The 20,798-nt window shown below is 39.9% G+C and overlaps 1 long non-coding RNA gene across 1 annotated transcript; it reads right to left on the bottom strand.

Annotated features, from left to right (window-relative positions):
* Positions 1 to 1,916: 1,916 nt before the first annotated feature.
* On the bottom strand, positions 1,917 to 10,394 carry LOC147751985 (uncharacterized). The gene is made up of 2 exons (XR_015315356.1): positions 10,068 to 10,394; positions 1,917 to 2,591 (listed from the first exon to the last, which is right to left on the bottom strand). It is a non-coding gene; the product is annotated as an uncharacterized LOC147751985 (long non-coding RNA).
* Between the last annotated feature and the right edge of the window lie 10,404 nt (positions 10,395 to 20,798).

The following is a 20,798-nucleotide window of genomic DNA, read 5'->3' as shown; positions in this document are numbered from 1 at the left end:
CCGGATAAAACATGCCTTACGACTAATCGTGTACCTTGTATGCGCACAACCACCCTCAAACGCACAGACATTTACGCGAAACTGGATAAGGACGCCTTCGATCAGTAACAATACGTTTATCGACGGCCCAAAAATAATCTAGAAAAAAGGGAAAAGGAAGGAGCCCAAAACATCTCGCGGCTTTCTGCAAGTGTCGTCGCATAAAATAACTCCTTACCGGTTTCGAATAAAGATTGCTCTGCTTCCCTAGAGAATGTTGGAGGAACCCGGAAAAGGAGAAAAAAACCAGGCGAGGGAGATCCAAGCGTATCTTCGAATCGAGCAAGAAACAAATCGCCGGGTGTAGCCGATGGCTACAAATAGAGAAACATCGATAATGAGAGAACGGGCGACAAGAATAACCCAGCCTTCTGGACTCTATCTCGTGGGGTTACTTTTCGGCGTCCTCGACCTCGCTCCAAAGGGTGATTTGTGTCAGTCGACACGTCAAGTCGACAGCGGCAGAAGCCGAGAAGGCAAAACCGAGTATCGCGATGCGCAGATATGTGTGTCCGACAATCTTCTTCTTCCTCGTACAGTGTGATCAATAAAGATAGCAACTCGGCTTGGTTCCAAGGCTGATCTTGGGAGGCGACCCACAATCGAATGGAGAAAAGATGCAGCGTATTCGAACCTACCCAGATACCCAATGTGAATATATACCAGCAAAAGAAGCCTAAAAACAACGTACGACTGAAGAATATTTTAAAAAGAATGCGGCCACATATGTATAACCTTAGATATTTTCCATCATGTGTATCTTACAAAGATTGCTTAATACAACGATGACGAAGAAATCGACATTTAGCAACAAGCAGAGTAATACGACAACCTTTAAGGGAGTTGTTGTTAATAGATCGCAGTGAGTGTATGTCTGTGAAATAGGTATGTGTTTTTCAGTATCATTTGCTATTTCACTGATCAAATATGGTGAAGCATGCATAGTTCTTATGTCGATACTTGCTAGGTACTGTTTTGAAAAATTCTTCTTTGTAGTATGTAGAGTCAAGTACCTGCTGCGCATTATCTGGTAATGGCATGGAAGCATCATCAGGCAATGGCAGCAAAGCTTCTAAGCCCTACCGGCAAGTTGTACTCTCTGGTTATTATTGTTATAACTTTCCGGCGAGCAACAAAATCCTTAAATAATACGATTTTCTATGCGCTACACACGGGATGCAACACGAAATCAAAACATGAAACGAGTCTATCCTGTTCGAACGTCACGCTCCATCTCTGCAGATGGCTGAACTTGAGGCATTGTCAGCGATTACTTAATATGCCAATAAAAATTTCGTGCTATCACGCAACCTTGCGCGCAGCACAGGCTCACAGTAGCTGTAAATCTGTTCATTTCTACATAAGTTTTCCTTTTCGAATTTGACCGCGTCGAATGATGTGCTCGAAAGCCCCTTACGGCACCCCCCAAAGACTTTATACATCCGTCTAAACTAGTTAATTCATATAAATTCCAATGTTCTAATGATGAATAGCTACTGCTGGATGTAATGGAACTGCTAAAAAAAATCCCCTTGACTCATTTTCATCCCTTTGATCTGAAATACTCGTCTGCGTTATCATGCGACCACGACCGAACTATTCCGTTGATAGTTTATAATAAATGTATAGGAATAATAATGTTTATAGCAATAGAATACAGTTTGCAAGTAGCACGAACGATACTTCAATAGCGACCCCTCTTTTGTGTGTAAATAGATATGATACTGAAACTGATACTGCTATGATAATAATAATAACAATGATAACTACGATGATTGGTAAGAAGTATATATGTGCTTTGTTTTGTAAATGATGTAAAATCATGTTACCTGTTGCCGTGTTGAAATAAATCGATTTATGTATAAAACACGAACAAAAAAAACTGAAATATCTTTTTATTTTTTCGGTTCGGATAATATTATATATCTGTGTATTCGTTTAGTGCAGAGGATTAACTGAGGCACAGGATCTATTGAAGTTCAATGCGAGGTATCACGAAGAACGAGAATAAGTTGAGGACAGTATGAAAGCTATGCCCTCGTTTAACTTCAATTCGTATTTATAAGTTTGACAGGCGCATACTTTGAGTTCTATGATGAGCCAAATTATAGACACTTTCGCAATTTACGTATTTCGAAGAGGCTTGAATTTTACTTGGGTCACTCTAAAATAACATATAAAAATTCGAATCTAACTATGCAAGAAAAATAGTAAGATATAGCTTGCCTGTAAATAGAAAAGTCGTTTCTCCAGAATAACATATGCCTAGTCATAAATAATCATCAGGTGGCGGTTTTCGCGTCGTAACCAGCGCGTGTGATCACATGCACTGGGTGCTTCAAACCCTGGTTTGCGGCCATAAAAAACAAGACAGAGAAAAGACGAACGAACGAATGCTTACTTCTGAACCATGTTACAGTGTCAAAGATGTGCCGAAAATTTAGCTACATACGAACTGCACATGGCTTAATCCTTCAAGTCCCGTCAGTTTCCTTCGAAGCCATCCCAGCTACATTCAATGCCCGTGCGTTTTCTTGGATTGCATTGGTTACCTGAAAGTTTTTTTCTTTTCGAGTATTTCATGAACTTTAGAAAAAGGACCACTAGAAAAAGGGAACTAGACGTGTGCCCGTGATAGCTTAGCGGGTGCCGTATTTGTCTGCCAATTTTAGGGTTACGGTGTGATCTGCGCTTCGTGCTGCGAGCCACGACACCTAACGGTGATACCTGGCGTAAAACTCAAAACATAGCGAAATCTGTAATAACTTGTCAAAACAAACATAGCAATTCGTTGAAGCGTGAAGGTTCCCCTAAGGCAGTTATCGACTCGGTCCGGTCCACAGAAAATAGAGGCCAAGTTAAGCAGCAGCGGCATTCTATACATTAAAAGAAAGAAGCATCGTATTATGATAAAAATCAAATACCACAAGGCTCTAAAAAAGCGGGCTGTGTCAATTAAAGAGCATGTATATTAAAGTGAGAGGTTAACGATTGTGACAGGATTGTTGGCCTCCGTCGATAAATATGTGTATGTTTAAGGTGAGCGGCACCCGACAACCAGTTGTTGATCCCTCCATGCCATGTCTTTCGTTTCATTAAAGTATGTCGCTTTATATAAAAATGTTTAAATTTTACGTGCATAAATATGTGTATGCTGTATAAACTGGCCGCCCAGAGTGAGAAAAGACGTTATAGAAGATGAAAAAACTAGGCTAAATGGGTAAATTAGGGTAAAACCCTAATTTTATAACTGAAGGAGAGAAGAAAATAAAGAGTTTGTATATGTGTAACAAGTAGTCAAATATGGGTGAGGGTTTTTTACGCGCTAGTATCGTTAAAGGAATGCCTTAGGTGATCGCAGATTACATATAATCTTGGCAAGCGTTACCTTTTTTAACGGTAAGGATTGAGGAAACGAGCTATTGTCATCAACTATTGATCGTTTACGGAGATCATGTCACATTTACGACCGGACATATTTGGGCACGAAACTCCTTAACGTATAATGACATCGTCGATTTACAGTTATTACGAGTGTATTTCCTAACTTCCTTCTACTTTCCAATGCAATACCATCAATTTCATGCGCAAAAAAGTTAGTGTATTTTTTTTCCATAAATTCTACCTTCTACGTTCCTTATTCTTAAAGCTTCTCTGTCTTCTTGCGATGCCCGGGAGCAATGATACTTCTTTAAAAATAAAGAACAAAAGTACATATATATTTTGCAAGTAGTCCCATTGTGATTTTGCTTTTCTAAATTTTACTCGACGGTGCGAATGGACTTGTGTTTGTTTTGGTGGGAACCCGCTACCCCGTTCTCTAAGGCGGATGGGCTAAGCAGCTTGATCCGAGAAGTATAATTAGAGCATGCTGTTCGAAAAGAAAGCTGACTTCATGATATTGCTCAACTATTGCCAATATGTATGCCAACACCGAGGTACGCCGAGAACCCTATTGACTTCCTGGACCATTTCGCTTGTTATTATATCACACGACCTGCATATATGGAATCGGGGTAGATAAAGAAGCAACAATTTCATTTAGGTAATAGCATTTTTACATTGGAACCATCTGGAAAACGTGGCCTGGCCAATTTTGAACTACATACAATGATTCAAATCCAAGACAGGCTTAACACAACTTTGCGCAGGATGAAGATTGTAGCACAAGTGAGCAAGATAGATTCTACACGTTTGGAAACATTAGACCCGATTAATAGGTCAGTTGTAGGAAAATAAATAAGGGGCCTTTTTTTTTTTTTACCAAATATGAATAGCAAGCGTAATGGAATGTTATACAGTATCGCCTTTAAATTACGTCCTTACCGAGTGGATTGAGGTTTTTCTAACGAAACAGTCGACGATTACTCGAGTGACAGGAATAACGGAAAATTAGATATTCTACTAAAAACCGGACCAGCTGCTGGACATGAAGCAGACGCCATTTTAAATGGACCAAACGATATGGCTCATGTGCCGCATGCACTTCAATTAAGTAAAACAGTCATCTAGACTTTGACGGAATTATCCAATGTCTGCCAGGTCACGGTCTTCCTTACACCCTACATTGTGAACATTCGACGTAGGAATGAATACACATCTCGGAACAATCTATCTGATTTGTCGATCGTCGACATCGAAATTTTTCAGGCGATTTTATTTATTTAGGTAACACTGTTAGATAGATTTACTACAAAAACGCTTGTGTACATACAAAGATGGCGGTTCTAATCCGTTTGACTAAGCAATAAGGATAAAGGGCGTTAGCTTAATTTGTTCTAGACGATATTTAAAGCACTTTCAAAAGTGTACTTTTAATGGAGCTCGACACAACGTTATTCGAGTTGACGCAAAGCAATCTTGTATCCTTAGCTGTTTCCAGTTTCCTGAATATCCAGTTCACCGCTTTTTCTGCTTCTGTGTATACATAGGCAGAAACAAGCAAGGAACAAACAGCTTTTCTAATAGATTCCTAAATCTTAGTAGGTGTTCCGAAAAAACTCTCATATACGAGGAATCTAGAATCTGAAATTATGGAATAATGTTCTAATCGCATAGTACTAGAATGCTATTCATCTATCTGAGCCTACAAATGCATAGCGGAGGCGAAAGTTTTGGTTGACTGAGATATTACGGTACCGGTAGACCTTGATGTGTAGCCATGGTTAAATAGCTTAAATTTTCGCCAAAATTTGTCTCAAATATATCATTGTCCTTTATGTGTCCTGTAATTAAACATTTCTTTCCGGTGTACGCTATACGAAAAAAAAAAATTATTCATTTCATATTTTGCATTGCCATCGGGCATTTAGGCAGCACAGCTAGAAACAGTAACGCTATCCAAGAGGGTCCAAAGCTGTCGCTTCATAACGCTGCACGTTCCACCAGAAGACCTAATCCGGTTATGTGAAAACGCGGTCAGAAAGCTCGATCAGACATAGAGTTCGTTTATATTTTAGTTACCTGTGTCACACTATCGGATAACGACGATGGAGAAATAACGATTTTTTTGTTAATATCGCTCATGCTTATCTCTTTCGTTTCGCCAAAGTACCTATCGCAAAACTTCCCTAGACAGAATGAGGCTGCATAGTTGAGCAGCAACAGTGGCGGGCAGCTCGGCTGCCGATGGGTTGCTGCCCAGCGTTCCGCGTTTTAAAACTTGCTCTTCGCCAAATAACAGAACGATCAGATAATGGCAAATGTTGCCGTCGCCCACCAGATCGGACAATAATTTCTGACTGTATTCTGTAGTGTATTTTCGATCATATTTTTTTAGATATATTTTAATTTGGGCAATCCGAAATACGGGAGAGTACAGAACAACACGGAACTGTCGAAAACAAAGACCATCCGATCCAATTTTACTAGCTGGACAAGATAGTCAATATGGCTGGGTTATATTATGTCCGTGTAGGTTCTTTCAACAGGTCTCAACAAAGCAACCGCATCATGATGAGGCAGACTTCGAGAAGACGATATAACGACGTATTTCTTCATGCTCATGCTGCACGACAATGCAAAGCATGTCGAGCACGACTACTGAAAGTAGATCTAACTGGTTCTCAAAATACAAACGAGAGAGTATGTCACTGAAACATACGCATAGATTGAGATCCGCTTTAACTACCCTTGAATCTAGCATGTTAAAAAATCCATGTGCGCCATTAAAGCGACAGTATCAGGTATACGATTGAGTACTTTCAGAATGGAAGCTTTGCCTACCTTGCCAGTCGTACAAAATGACATGGTACACAAAAGATCAAGATGCATCCCAGATGCTACGGCAAAACATCACAATGCGGCATCAGAGAATCCTTAAGTATCAATATAGTAGGAAAACTTCTATGAAGTCTTTCGTGTGTTCTACATGCTTTTCTCCTGTTCCACAAGCCCCGTGCTCTGCTCTACTTCTGCATAACGAAATCAACTACTTTATTTGACATGAGCTAGCAAACGTAGTCTTCTAATTGCAGTTGAGTACATAAATAAAAGGATACCTAAATAATTTATTATTATAATATAAAATGTTGTTACTCACACGCACAGTGCTGGTTACTGGGCTACATAAACGTACGACCTGGTCATAAAACGATTGAATACGACAAAGGTGCCTAAGTGTGTCAGGATCAGACTCGTATTCGTGCACCCAATAATGCTTAGCTTTTGGATCTCTGAGTTTCAAGATCAGTGTTGGTTGCTACCTAGTGAGAAAAAAAAATAAGGCTCACATGAGTGTTTGACGAAATGAAGGTACAGTATACATAAACGACCATGTCAAAAAGCCAGCTCTGAATCATATTTGCATATCGTTTAAAAATACATTTGTCACAAAGGCTAGCAAATTGGACGCTGTCGTTATGAAATAATCCTCATGCGTAATATCCTTTTTTCCTTTACTTTGGGATAAATTAAGGTTCACTTTGACGGATTGCTTGTCGCAGCGAGCATACGTTTATCCACTATTCTTGGTGGCAGTTTTTTTCGTAAAATCCACAAACCTGTCATGGGGGCAAGTAGGATTTGTGCCCTTATTATGAGCGAACATCAGCTTCTACCGAATGCCTTTGCAGTACACGAACTTTAATTGAGATTGTAATTTTTTTTTTGCTGTCGAAAATCGACAATATATGTCGTTGCCAGTTCATACGTACCCAAAGAAGATTCATTTTAAAAGTGAAAAAAGATTTCGAAAAATCCGAGGAAGACTTATAAGAACACAATAGAAGATCTACAACAGAGATAAGATCAAAAGGGTCGGTAAACCCAATACTTTAAGATCACAGAAAGTTGACGCAGAGATCAATTGTAATGTTTGTCGTTAATTGAGTTTCCCAAGCAAGCCCAAATAGGTTTACTTTAGTTTTTTGTGTCGTATTTGACTTTTGAGACTTTTTTTTGCACTGTTAGATTTTTGCTAGCCTAAATTTACATGTACATCTTCTACGCTTACTGTCAGCTAAAAGAGTAAACCCTCTGAACTTTTTTGGGCTGCGTGTTCGAGAGGGATTTCAATGAGTTTACTCTCATTATTGCTATTACTCATTGTAACCATTAACAATTCATTAGCAAATCGTCCGAAGGTCTATTTTCATCCGGACGTCGCTTGTGTGCTAATCACACCAGCAGTACCCAATCTAACTCGAACACACTGTACATGAACAGCGTTAATTTGGACCCTTGATGCAGTCGCGAAGAATCTGAGTGAAGAAGGAGTGATTGAAGCTGTGTTTCGTTTAGTTTCATTGGCCCTTTGCAACATGCCCAGACCATCCACCCTTCTCACAGAGTGGCTTATTTTTGAAGCACCAAGGAGCTTAAATCACGTTCTCGATTCACGTGCATAGCAGCTCGAATTTTCTTCTTTCGAACCCTTTATTTATATCGACTTATCACACCCTCACTCAGAAGGATACCAGTAGTCAAGTTTACCAGGAGTGGCGTATGGGGCAGCCAATGTTAGAGGAAGAGCGTACTTTGCTATGTTGAAAGAGAGTGGAGCCGTGGGCTGGCTTCCAAAGAAAGGGTGACGTCCGACATAGTGGGCAAATTGAGGTAAGCTGCAGTCCGTTAGCTTTGAATAACGTAAGCTCACACTCCTGACCAAAGCCGTGGGCCGCAAAAGTCTTTTCTCCTATTCGAATAATGTAAATGGAAGCAAGCACTGTTTTCCTTTACAGTTAGAGAGCAACCTAGCTGGGTCTCGCATGGCCTAGAAACCCTCGGTTGACCCACTCAGAAATCCCCAGCCTCTCTGCTAATTATACCGAGCTGCTCGTTGAAAGGAAGTTTGAACTGAGGGTGGCCACATTAAATCGAACTCAACCGGACGCCATTCGATTGCTTGATTCGTCGATGAAGATGTAGACAAACGCCAGATCTGCCACCGCGAACCACTTGGGTTTAAATGGACTACCTAACTATAGTCGTTTGGCCAGTTGATATTGTAGACAGTGAAGGTAAAAGAAGCCTTGCGGAAACTATAATAATTTCACTGAACGAACCGTTGTGGAGCGTAGACTCAAATCAAATGGCACTATATCTTGTTCCTTTAATTCCTACTTGTATAGAAAAGTATACAGGAGTATTTGACAGACACGACCTCAGTAGTAGGTATGGCGTAGTATAGGGTTGCGTCAATTTCCCGATACAGACTTGTATACATAGAAGCCATACATCGACTACAAGCCGATTCAATTATGCCCGCCCATAGGCTTAGAAAAATACATATACGAGACCCACTGTGTTGGGGGCTGTATTTACACTATCTTCTCCTGTCTGCTTAAATCGACATATGGCCTACTTCATGGACGATTTTTATATATTGCCTACAGTCAATGATAAAATTTATGTTGCCGCATAAAGTAATCTACATTACCATGTAGAAGTTTTTCATTCACGCCGAGTCTTCACTTACTAGCTTCTGTTATTTATTTACCAAATCATCCGCACAAAGCTAAACCGTTCATTCGAATGATCAGTTTATCCGAAACGCGTTGTTCCCGTCTTCATCTATATAACAGGTAGCTTCATCTATGTAAACAGGTAGAAAGGACCAATATGCTACTAAAGTTTATTTTAGATTGTTTGACCTTCTGGGGAAGAATTTGCTATTACCTAAGCTAGAAGTAAAAATTTAGTCGTCAAAAAATATCCAGCGGCCACTCTATCATATCTGTAGCTTATCCCTAACGTTCATGGATCAGAACTGCATTTACTCTGCTCCTAATCCGTACTGAATCACAAATGTGTACAAAGAGATTTAAATGTTAGCAAAGGAATATTGCTATTATAAGAACATCCCATTTCTGGGAACGGTAGCTAATAAAACGAATTTACTTGACAAAATCCTGTTGATCGTTGTCAATCCAGGTTGTTTCCTATCTTTTTTGCTAATGCAATGAAGAAATGCGCCTGGGTGAATTTTAATCAATCAAAAAAAATTCAGTATAATTAATAAAGCCGTGCTAATTTCAGACCGTTCGTTTCTTTGGATACGAATAAGACGTCAGAAATACGCAGAAAGCTTGGAAATGTTACTCATTATGTGGGCAGTTACAGGTTCATTAAAGACTACGACTTTCACTTGGGCTTATTGCATATATTGCTTGAATAAGCCGCTTTAGTTGCGCGCTAGTCGTCAAAACTTACCTATCAGAGTAATTATCAAGCTGTAATATAACATTTTAATAGAGAAGGTGCGAAAATAGGACAGATAATTTTTAGTAAAAAAAAAAACGTTCCACTTTAGCATAAATTGATTAATCGGCCGTCGTTGTCTAGGAGCGGCTTAAAGTAGCGTTTTAACAAGCGTCGTTAGCTATGCAGTAAATGTGTACATAACATGCATCGTGAATACATAAATAAAAGCGATATATTGTTCGTTACATTGAGGGGTCTGACACGTTCAAATACGTTCAAGCTTATATAAGTAGATGAAGGAATAAACCGATGGAAATCAATACCTATCGATAGATCCGTTATGATAACACATAGCAACGAATGAGTAATTTTTCCATCGCACCTACCTGGCGGGCTATCGCGCTCGAATTCGTAATGAAGTAGCGTAAACCACCAAACGACCGCAAAGTCTTTACCACCTATATATTTCTTCATGAGATGGCCTCGTAGACCCTGCCAATAGTCCTGACTATCGTGTACGACGTGGGTCGTGTTCTTCTTGATAGAGACCAGTAGCAACGTTGGATTGGGCCTGGTTGTTACTAGTGCCAGACAGGCTCCGCCGTCGACACGACGGAGGTGCGGCTGTAGGCTGTTCTGTTCCTGCCCGAGGTGGCGAACTAACGTAATCAAGAGGGGCCCGTTCCTGCTCGCCTGCCGGGTCCAACAACCTGCTGCTGCTGTTAATCCGAGGAGAGTTAGTAAGTTCACTAGTAGGCATAACATCCAGGGCCAGTGTTGTAATGTCTATGCCGCCTGTTTGGCGGCTAATCACGTACAGCGGAGGAAATTAGCTAGAAAGACGACGGCGTCTAGCGAGAAGCGTCCTCGATAACATCAAGCCTAACTCTACTATAATGTAACAAAAAACCTTTATGTGATGCAATTTCCAAAGTAGTCAATAGCTTGTTTTGCGATATTATACCTAGTTTGGCTTTTCACACACGAAGCTCATAGAGGAAATTCTGCTACGAAATATCAACTTCTTATGGAGCCATGTAGTTGTCGGCTATTCGAATGGTACCCTACCATATGGCCCGATCAGCCTAAGGGAAAAAGTTGGAAAGCTTGAAGTCGCATCATTTGCCGCGTTCTTCTGGCAATATCTGCTTCACCGTCGAAGTTCACAACTGTACAATACTAAACACCATTAAAAAACTTGTTAAGCTAAAAGTAGCTAGTTGGTAATACCTACAATGACTGCTCATATTGAACAGGCAACAGCACGCAAGATGACTGCCGATCCTAAATGATAGAGTTTATGTTCGACAACTACGAACAGAGAACTACGCACGGAAACTAAGTTGTCATAAAAGCTGTAGCAAAAGGCTGTATAAACTGAATAGTACGTACGGGGGGACCCAAACTAGGTCAAGTAAGACTCTAAAAAGGATTAATGAAACAATATGCTGGTTGATGCAAGGACTTCGACTGGCTTTGTCACAGTTACATCCAGTTAAAGCTCCAAAAGGCGTTTATCGATAAATCCTCACTTACGATTTGCCTGCGGGCCGGCGCTCCTTCCAGCATGAAAGCTACCGCACGTTGTCAAAGAAAAGCTATGAGGCCCGCGATGTTAATGATAGTTTATGAATGCTGGGTGTTCGGCCAGGCTTCTCACGTTAACTTCCCCCTTAGGGCAGTATAGGCTAGCATCTATCTGGTAGTAAGCAAATACGCTTAAGTTACAAAGCCTCAATATGCCTATAACAGGACACTACGCCGCACTTAATGATTGTAGTTCGAACTATGCACGTGAATTCATATTCTTTAATGGTTCGTTAGTAGTAGTCGTCTTAAGCTGAAGCGCTCTTCTTATCAGCGATCAAGGTCGACAGTTATACGTAAGGTTATGGGTTTTTTTTTTTTCTTTATTTCACTAAAAAACGAAGCACTAACGAGTAGTACGGTGCTAGGGTGAATGCTAACACGAGGCTTAGCCTTTGCAGGAAAAGGCATTTCTTTTTGGTCTTTACAACATTGTACTCCCAAGAGAAGTAATGCAAATCGGTGGAAGTGAATAAAGATTGAGGGTTAAAGAAGAAAGGCTTATAGTTATGAAGAAAAAAAATTGGTTTACAGTGACAAAGGCCTCTACGTTAACTGTACATTTGCTTTACTTCTGAGCGGTAAACCTAGCTTCATTTCTATGGTTACCCTTTAGTCGAGGGTTGTATACATGCAGACGGCTATTTACTTGAATCTAAATATTTTAGGTTAACTCAGATACAGATTAAGTATGTTATCTTGTTACCTGTGCTTATTATAGGCTGTCAAGTTTATAACTGTTTTGTCGTGAATTTGCAACAAGACGTCCGATCCTATATATGCATGGCCAAGATCGGAAGTCATGAATCGTCATTAACATCGAAATGTTAGGTTACGTAAATCTACGTTAGTTACGTAAACCTAGAACGAGGTTGCCTTTGTCCTGTGTTATACCGTGCACCTAGGATAGCGGTAGCTTTTAAGCATTGTGTGCAATGGCTAGTTCGTTGATGCAGTGCTAGCTACAAGCTTTGAATTGCTTTATAGAGTAACGAAGAGCCGGCTTTTAGCCATTACGAACTCTTGACTGTCATATATACATATAATGTATTGTCACACACTAATTGGTACGTAAACTTACGGCAAAACGGGGGCAATTTGAAATTATTCAATAAATGTATTCTAAGTATTAAATTTCTACCTTGTAGATTGCAATTGCACGGTGTATATATATATACGATTCGAAACTCGAATTAGCCTTACCATGAAACGATACTTGGCAACAATGCTTTCCGGCGATGACTGTGCGAGCGTTTTATTTAGATTTCACTGGGCCACTGCAAAATGCCACTGGGCTATGTTTCAAATATAAAAGTCAACTTCCTAAGTGGCCGATAAATCTAACTTCACGCATCTAAAGCTCGTAAAAATTCCGAACTGGCGTATTATTTGTTTTCGAGCTCTGACATGTTGAGCTCAATAATAACTCACACCTAAAGCCCCACAACCATCAATAATTGTTATTCTCAAATTTGAACTTTTAATTTTTAGAAAATTCCATTCGTCAACTTATACATCACCTACGACAAATTTGGCCTAATATACGCGGGTTAGCGCTATTACCTATATTGGAGTGCGGTACGTAACGCTGTAAAAAACGTTCTATCGGTAAACGTTTTTCGAATACCTACAACTATGGCTTATACGAAAATATGCTAATTACATCAAACGCTAGCATTCCCATGGCAACTTACCGATCAAAACGTATCAGCTGTAACAGTTGGCTTCGCTCGATTTACTCTCTGTGAATATGAAAAATACAAGTTATTACTTCGTTTAACGTTAGAAGTATCTGATCAGGTGACCAGACGAGCTGGCTAGAAGCGGCACTTGCTAATCTATTTACGTACACGTATTGCTTGTTACGACAATTTACGTAAGAAAAGGCTACATTCTACGTGACGTTTCACATGTTTTCTATACGCAGAGATATTATCTATACCAGTAACAATAGAACGCCTGTAAATAGTACTGCGATATAATATTAAGGTATCCATATATTTCGCCTAGTGGCTAGTGCAGCTATGTGAGAGCGTAGAGTGTAAAAGTAAACTCCATTTCCTTCACATCGGACCCAAACGTATAAGCTTTTTTTTTACTTCATTTATTATTGTATAGATGTGATGACAGCCTTGCGGTTGTGACCGATTTACCATTGTTCAATAGTCCAGAACGTTCCGATGTGCTGGATGCTCGAAAATACTATATCTCAATAGGAAATAGGTAAAATTAAATGTTTCGGTTGAATTGCTAGAGATCTACATTTAAGTATATCTTACTTATCGTCACAGGATAAAGCATGAAAAGATCAGCAGAACACACAACAGACCCATATCTGCACAACTATTTAGCCGCTAAACTTAGCCGCGAAATTCAAATATACTGGACCAAGTGTTGAACTTATTATTGACCCTTTTAACAGTCGACAAGGCCGCTCTAACGTACATAATAATGAATTGTTAATAGGCGGCTGAGATTTTTTTGACCATATTATAATATCTGTTTCCCTAAAGGGCACTATCATTCTCGTACGAGGCTTGTCGTACAAGAAGCCGTTGGAAGCACGCGCCTTCTAAACCGGCGGATCGATATCTGCCTCTACCTATTTTTCGAAATTAAAATGACATATAGCAATAATTTCGCACTGTTTGCGTGCCTCGAGCGTCGATAAAATGCGGCCGGTCTTTCGTAAAATGTATTAAAAATTCTGCAATGCAAATTCATATAAATATATTATTGTCAGTCACTGATCTTCAAAGTTGCAATTGCTGCTTGCGCATATATGTAGTACTCTTAACCACTGAACGATATCAACCACAAGAGACTTCGTACTGTTTATTGTCTGACTCATATAGCGCTAACAGGATGAAAAACTCTATCAGGAACGCTCTTCCCCTATAAATGCACGATCGAACCTTACCGTTGGCTAAGTCTACCTTAACATTAGTTTGAAGATGATTCTACGCATATGGTTACCGTGCCCACTGGAACCATAACGTGCCAACTTCGTTCGAAGACATTAATGATATTACTCTCAATTATAATGTTATTGAATAACGTCGGCTTTAAATAAATTGTGTTGACGAAATTTGACACAAATAGCGCATTGAGATGGTGGATTCTTCGGTAACGTCAGACGTCAAAATGATGTCTGTGTCATAGTGGAAATAACATAAGACAATGCAACGAAAATAGCTCTAATGTTTTTTCAACAATAGTGCATATGTTGCGGATGCTGAATCGAAGGCCTGAATGGGGACAGAAACACAGTAATAACAACGCTGTGTAGCTATTTAGGTTTTTCATTCCTCGAAAACGAGCAAGGATTCAATGTGTTTCGTTATGCAACTCCTATTGCCTGCCAGCACCATTGCTATCATCGTAGCAAAAGAAGTTCACTGTAGCTATGTGAGACGTTCCGGGTTAAAGTCGATGTCGACACTGGGGCAAAAATACATTGTCATTTATCGCCGCTGGCTTGAGATCTTGAAGTGCGCGCGAAGGATGAAATGTCGAGGGGTTCAACCTCTCGCTGCAATACGTCAAACTATCTCCGAGAGAAATATTTTTCGCGTGACACGGACGATTGGTACGTTTGCACGGATCGCTGCCTCGAGGATCCACGAATGATTAGAAAGGTTATATGAGGATTACGAAACATGGGCGCTGGAGCGGCGTCAGCTACAATGATATCCAGCTGGTTCACCAGACTGCATTGCGTTGACAGAGATTTGTGGCAGCTAGAATGGCAGCGCTATAAGCCTAGTGGGTCAGTCAATACACGGCGCGATATGCAATGCTACTTCGATAACATGTCGCTTCGATCGCTGCCAGACAATTCTACCAATGGGGCATTTACAGTACGAATGGGCTGGTGTTCTCAGCAGGTCTAGCTCCTTTGGCAAGTAGTTCCATAAGACTGTCCTCAGATAGACTATGGAGCACTGGGTAACGGCGCGAAGCAGAAGGAAACCGTTATACGATGGAACTTCCGGGGTCTTAAAAAACATTTGGTACGAAATCTATATGGAGCCACTTCAATATATCATTCGACAGTGCTTTTCCCTTTATACAGCTCTTGTGACTTCATCGTACACTGCATGAAATATTATGTTAGGTTCAGGTTCTAAATATGGAGGTGTCAAGTGCATTTTCAACATCTATATGCGCTATTTTGCCTAAGTCAAACAATGCCGAAGTAGTCCAGAATCTTTGTGTTGTGTACAACGTGGTCTATAACTGTGAGAACTGCTCGGAACTGTCTGCCGAGCTTAAAGATTGATTCTTGGACCCGAAAAATGCGCCCCATTATGGGATAGGTGTGGTTGTAGCTGAGCTAATTTCGCATACGTCACTGGTTTAAACCTGGACGTCTGCACGATGATTCTTCTAAAAGAGAGCGCCGTTGAAAAACATGCAGACTGTGTGGCTATGAGGCCAAGCACATGCATCTCATGCTTTCCCGTAGTAGTAAAGTCCGAGAGACTCCAGAGCCGAAAAGCGCTAAGGCACCCTAGACCGGCGGTCGGCCTTTGGTTGCTTGTCTTGACCTTGGTTTACTTCAGTTGGTCATTTAAGTTCAATGAGGAACTTGAATGGCAATCGGCCGAAGAGGTTGCGACGAGAGTTAGCAATTTGGCTAGAGCATACACAGAAATGCAACCTCTTATTAACCCTCAACATCTCGCTCGGTATCGCTCAACACAAAGCGACAATAGCTGGTTTCTATAGAAAATTGTTACAGACGATAAAATGTGGCATCTTCAACATGAGGTAGCGAAGGTAATGGGTAACTTCAGGAAATGCGCGTCACTCCAGGGCTAAACCAAATCTTCATCTGAAAAAAAATCACTGTCATATTCTATTTGTAACAGTACATTTCTCAGTTTAAAGAACCTCAAAAGTGAGTGGACTCCTCTGTTTAACAGCCGACCTAAACTTACCGAGAAAGGGAAAATATGTCGGCCAAGAGACTGATGCAGGTCGTAGAACGAATACATAACAAATTAATATATTATTAAAATTGGATTAAAAAATGTTGATTTTTATTTTTATGGCCATCACTTATGTGTTCACCGAACATTGTCTTAGACCACCAAATACGTTCAGCCGTCTTTCGATTATCTTTGTCTAGCTAGAGAAATTCTATTCTCTCTGTAAAGTACTTATGATCCGAGTTGTTTGTTCATCATCTCACATATGTAATAAAGCAATTGCAATTTATTTCATTTACCTAGCTTTTTTCTATGTCACTACCTTCAACGACTTATCTGTTCTTCAGACAGGTTCGCTTTATCCGCTAGGAGGACAATGCGCGAAAAGCGCCTATTTTCCGGGGGTCGCTGTTCGTGCGCCTGTTGTGTGTTTCGGCACGAGTCAGTTCACGGCCGAATGGCCCATGTCCGTACGTGACGTAGTCGGGCCTGACACGACGGCCAAACCACTGCTATTGTTACAACGATGATATCGTATTGTCAATTGGACGCTGCAAAAGATTGCACTATCGTCGTATTGTTTCGTTGCTTTTGGACAGCGGCGATACCAGTTACGTATTTTGCGTGATGCTATGTCTTATCTCGTCATTTTTCGTAAAGTCTAGATAAAGCTTTAGAATAATAAGCAATTCTTATTCAGATAAGCAATTCTTTTCGCTATACTCGGGGGCAAGTTAGATGTAATGTGAATCTATCTGTGATTAGTCGGGTCGAACAAACGCACTAGGTTAGATAGAGGACAGGCATTAATCTATCGTTCAGTACACAGAAGGGCAGACAGGGTGACTATTTTGTACCTGGGCTGGGCTAGCATTTCATAGAACACGCCTGTCTTTTACGCCGCCTGAGGGGACTGTTTTCTTGTTTTCGGACGACGCCGATTGGAAGCTCGAGTTTGTCGAAAAGTCCCTAGCGAAGAAAAACAGTTATGGCATCTTTATTTTTTAACAAGGGCACAGCTGCAGTGGTCAAAGCAAACAACGATAATTGTTATGTATTACCAGTTGACATATCGCTATCGCTGATCGATTGGTTTTAATTACGAACCGGTACGCCAGCGTTTTGCGGTATTATTAAGTATATTAAGTAAGTATATAAGTAAGTATATTAAGTATATGAGAAAAGGACTGAGTTGGTTAAATACGCTGATCAGAGACTAGTAAAATGCAAAAAAGTATAAAGGAATTTCTAGATTTTATAAGGAAAACATGTTCTTGTAAACCCGCATTGAATGATTTTTCATCGATGCTTTATTCGTCGTAAATAAAGTTTGTTCTTTCTTAATTATACATATTCATTTGTGTAACGTCTGATTCGATCGACCATCATTATTAGCAGTAACCCGTTGTGTTATATCAAGACGAAGTTCCAACAACAAAACATATGATTATTAAGTTTGATACCGTTAAGCAGATCTTCATACGGTGGCATGTTTTCACTCGATGTAAAAGGTGCAAACTGCCAGAGCTTGTGTATAGGGATTTATCTAGAAGGATTTCATATTGCCTGTCTAACTCGCGTACCAGTTGTCCTACTATCCGGAGATACAGCGGTCCTAGGTGTGGCATAGAATTGCTAAAATTTACCCATATTGCCTACGTATTAATCTGTTTCTCGCTGACGATGCCCTTTCAGCGTGTGTAGACCTTGCGTGTCGAAGCCTGAATGCCAGTCCTTTATTAATATCTGTTGGTCTGATAAAGACTATTTGTTTCTCCCGGAATCGATCAGTAGAGGACGTACCCGTCCATGTATACCAGGGCAGATGTATTTCCCTGTTTCGTCACGTACATGGCCAGAAATAGCACCTGAATTAAACTTTTTTTTTTTTCGCCTTGTTTTTATGACTGTATTTAACTAACAACACATACTTCAAGAAATTTTTTACGAGCTCATGTTAGAAGTATCATTGCTGACAGTGATCCTTGTTTAATATAATGGCCGTTCATTGCAGTTACAGCTTCGATTCGAGATCTGATCCACTCCGTTATAGTGTTTAAATGTATTATTTAATCCGCAAATAACGTTTCCCTAGAAAGCGTGCGTTGAGCGATATCAGTGGGAGCAAACTCGTTAAATAGTACACGCATATATAGCATTACCCTCTTAATTATATTTAATTGCTGATTGGATATGCCTATGGGCCATGTTTATTCTCACGGTCATAAGAAGCGGACCCACAGAGATCAGACGTTTTCGCGGTTCGAAGCCGTATACGTTAAATTAAAGAACACTCAAATCTGAAATGTTTTGGTAACATATACACTGTCGGTGTTCTTACAATAGTTGAGATTTCGGACATCCACCTTGTTATGCGGTGCCTTTAAACGCATTCAGTGAAATATTACTCTTAGCCTCAAATTAGGTAATGTTCTCTATTATTAAAATCAATACATGGATTCTAACCCATAACCCCAACCAAGGGTGGGACTTTGCCGCTAGTCGCCTGTCAGTGATGTTATACTTCTGCAGTTGTTACCACGGTGCCGTAAACATAAGAAAATTACTATATTTGTGAGTGCATTCAGGCACGATTTAGCTTGTTATGAATTTTCTGCTTTGCAAAAATTCTTACGAAGGAAAAAGATCCAGCGTATGGGTTTATGAATTGATTATATATCTGTTTGTTCTATTCTTTCTATATTTTCACTTTACGTTAACAATTTCACAGAGACAGATTCGCACTAACCTAAATAATTGTAGATATGCCCCCATTTCTAAAACTGCGTAGAGTACACAAAGCCCATCGACGGTAAGCTATGTTTTGCCGCAATCGGCCCACTAGCACGACTTTCCCGGATCGTACCCTGTTTGTAGGTACACGAAAGTTTCGTGTCGTAGAGATGTCTTCCTTAAAAACGAACACATTATTCACAAACGCAAAATTAAGTATCTGACATATACATGAGCTTGTAAGAAACACATCGATTTACTGTGGAGAACGATAGAATGGATTTTCCAAACACTGATACATTTGGAAGTAGAGCTGCAATAGCTGGGATATGTTTATATACATGGACTTAGGAATAAGTATGGATATTGCCGTGGGATTGTATACCCATCTATGCCAGCTCCAAATACAGTTGGAAATTCTCATGTATAATGACATAGTTGCATATCGGAAGTGTTCTTTAGATAGCTCACGAACATTATAAGTAAAGATAAAGTAAAAATTACCCATTTAAAAAGAAAAAATTATGTTGTAGTTGCAAAGCTGAGTTCATCAGCGTAGCAAGCTTGAATTGCTAAAGCCCACATTGTACTAGATAGTATTTAGAGCCTTTCATAGGTTTTTGGCAGTGATTACGCGCCCGTTTTAAGCTTTGCCCGCTCTATGCTCTTGTGGCCTTAGGGCCTATTTGGTCCGTAGCTATTTTAAACAAATTTTCGACTATTTGACTACCTACACAGCTGGTGCTACCCTGCTGAAACCAGGCGCGACTATGATACAGCACAACAATGTATCAGGAGAGCCTACTGACAAGAAAGAAAATGCAATTGGCGGTCTATTTTAGCGTTGAAAACATTATGGGGTCTTGCCTTTGTGTGCGTAAAACAAGTCCACTTCTATCTGCTATATTTAATTCACAGCTGATGATAAAAAAGCAGCAAGATATTTCAATTCTTACCATACCAAAGTGTTTTGCTGATAGGTCAGAACGTGCAGCAGGCAGATACGTGGTTTTCTGGTATTGTAAGAAAGTAAGCTTCACTAAGAAAATTGTCAGTCAAAATGCGGATGAAATGTTTAATAATGTTTTGAGAACACTGACATCTTTGAAGTTTTCCAGCAGTTGTTCGCTAGACTAGTTCAGTAAATTAGAGTAAAAATGTTCATTCTTCTTTTTATCTTCTGGCCAGTTTTGTATCAGCTTGTACAGATTTAATATCTTATCAGCAAGAGTGCTACTTGGTGATGAGCACATATGTTCGACCCAGAATGTTATCCTCTATCCTTGCCTGTAATGCTATAAACAGTAACACATTAGTTTTCAGCTCTTCGGGATGATAAGCTACGGCGAGACAATCCCAAGCACTACCCTATACGGTGATATAGTAGTTACGTCTTACTTTTCCAGTGAAGGCAACTTTACGTAACGTTTTAATACATTAAAAAGGTCATATTTGTAAGTCTACCATACTAGTTAACCTTTTTAAATTTGTCCTGAACATTTGTAGGAACAATAATTTTGTTTCGTTCGGTCGTTTTTATTACCCTATTTTTGTGAAGCTGGTTTAACATTACATCTTCAACAACGTATTTCTTGCGGTATGTAATGTAGTAGTCACGTAATAGTTTTTCCAATTTTTTTTTGTCCCCTTCAAAAAATTTTAAGCTAATGACTCTTCAACGTAGTAAATTTTCCACATTCCTCGCCTGCCCTTTTCCCATAATTTTATTTACAAAAACTCAAAGGATAGATTTTTAGCAATTGCATATTTATCCTATGCCAAATGATGATAGAAACAGTGCTCAAAGTAGGCTGGTCAAATCTATATCGCAGCATGCGAAATAGGAGAGATCCTATGTTCTAA

The sequence above is a fragment of the Varroa jacobsoni genome, unplaced genomic scaffold (assembly GCF_002532875.2).
Source record: "Varroa jacobsoni isolate VJ856 unplaced genomic scaffold, vjacob_1.0 contig00718, whole genome shotgun sequence".
Taxonomy (NCBI): domain Eukaryota; kingdom Metazoa; phylum Arthropoda; class Arachnida; order Mesostigmata; family Varroidae; genus Varroa; species Varroa jacobsoni.
Note: the sequence above shows the minus strand (reverse complement) of the source record. Positions and strands in the feature narration are given on the sequence as shown.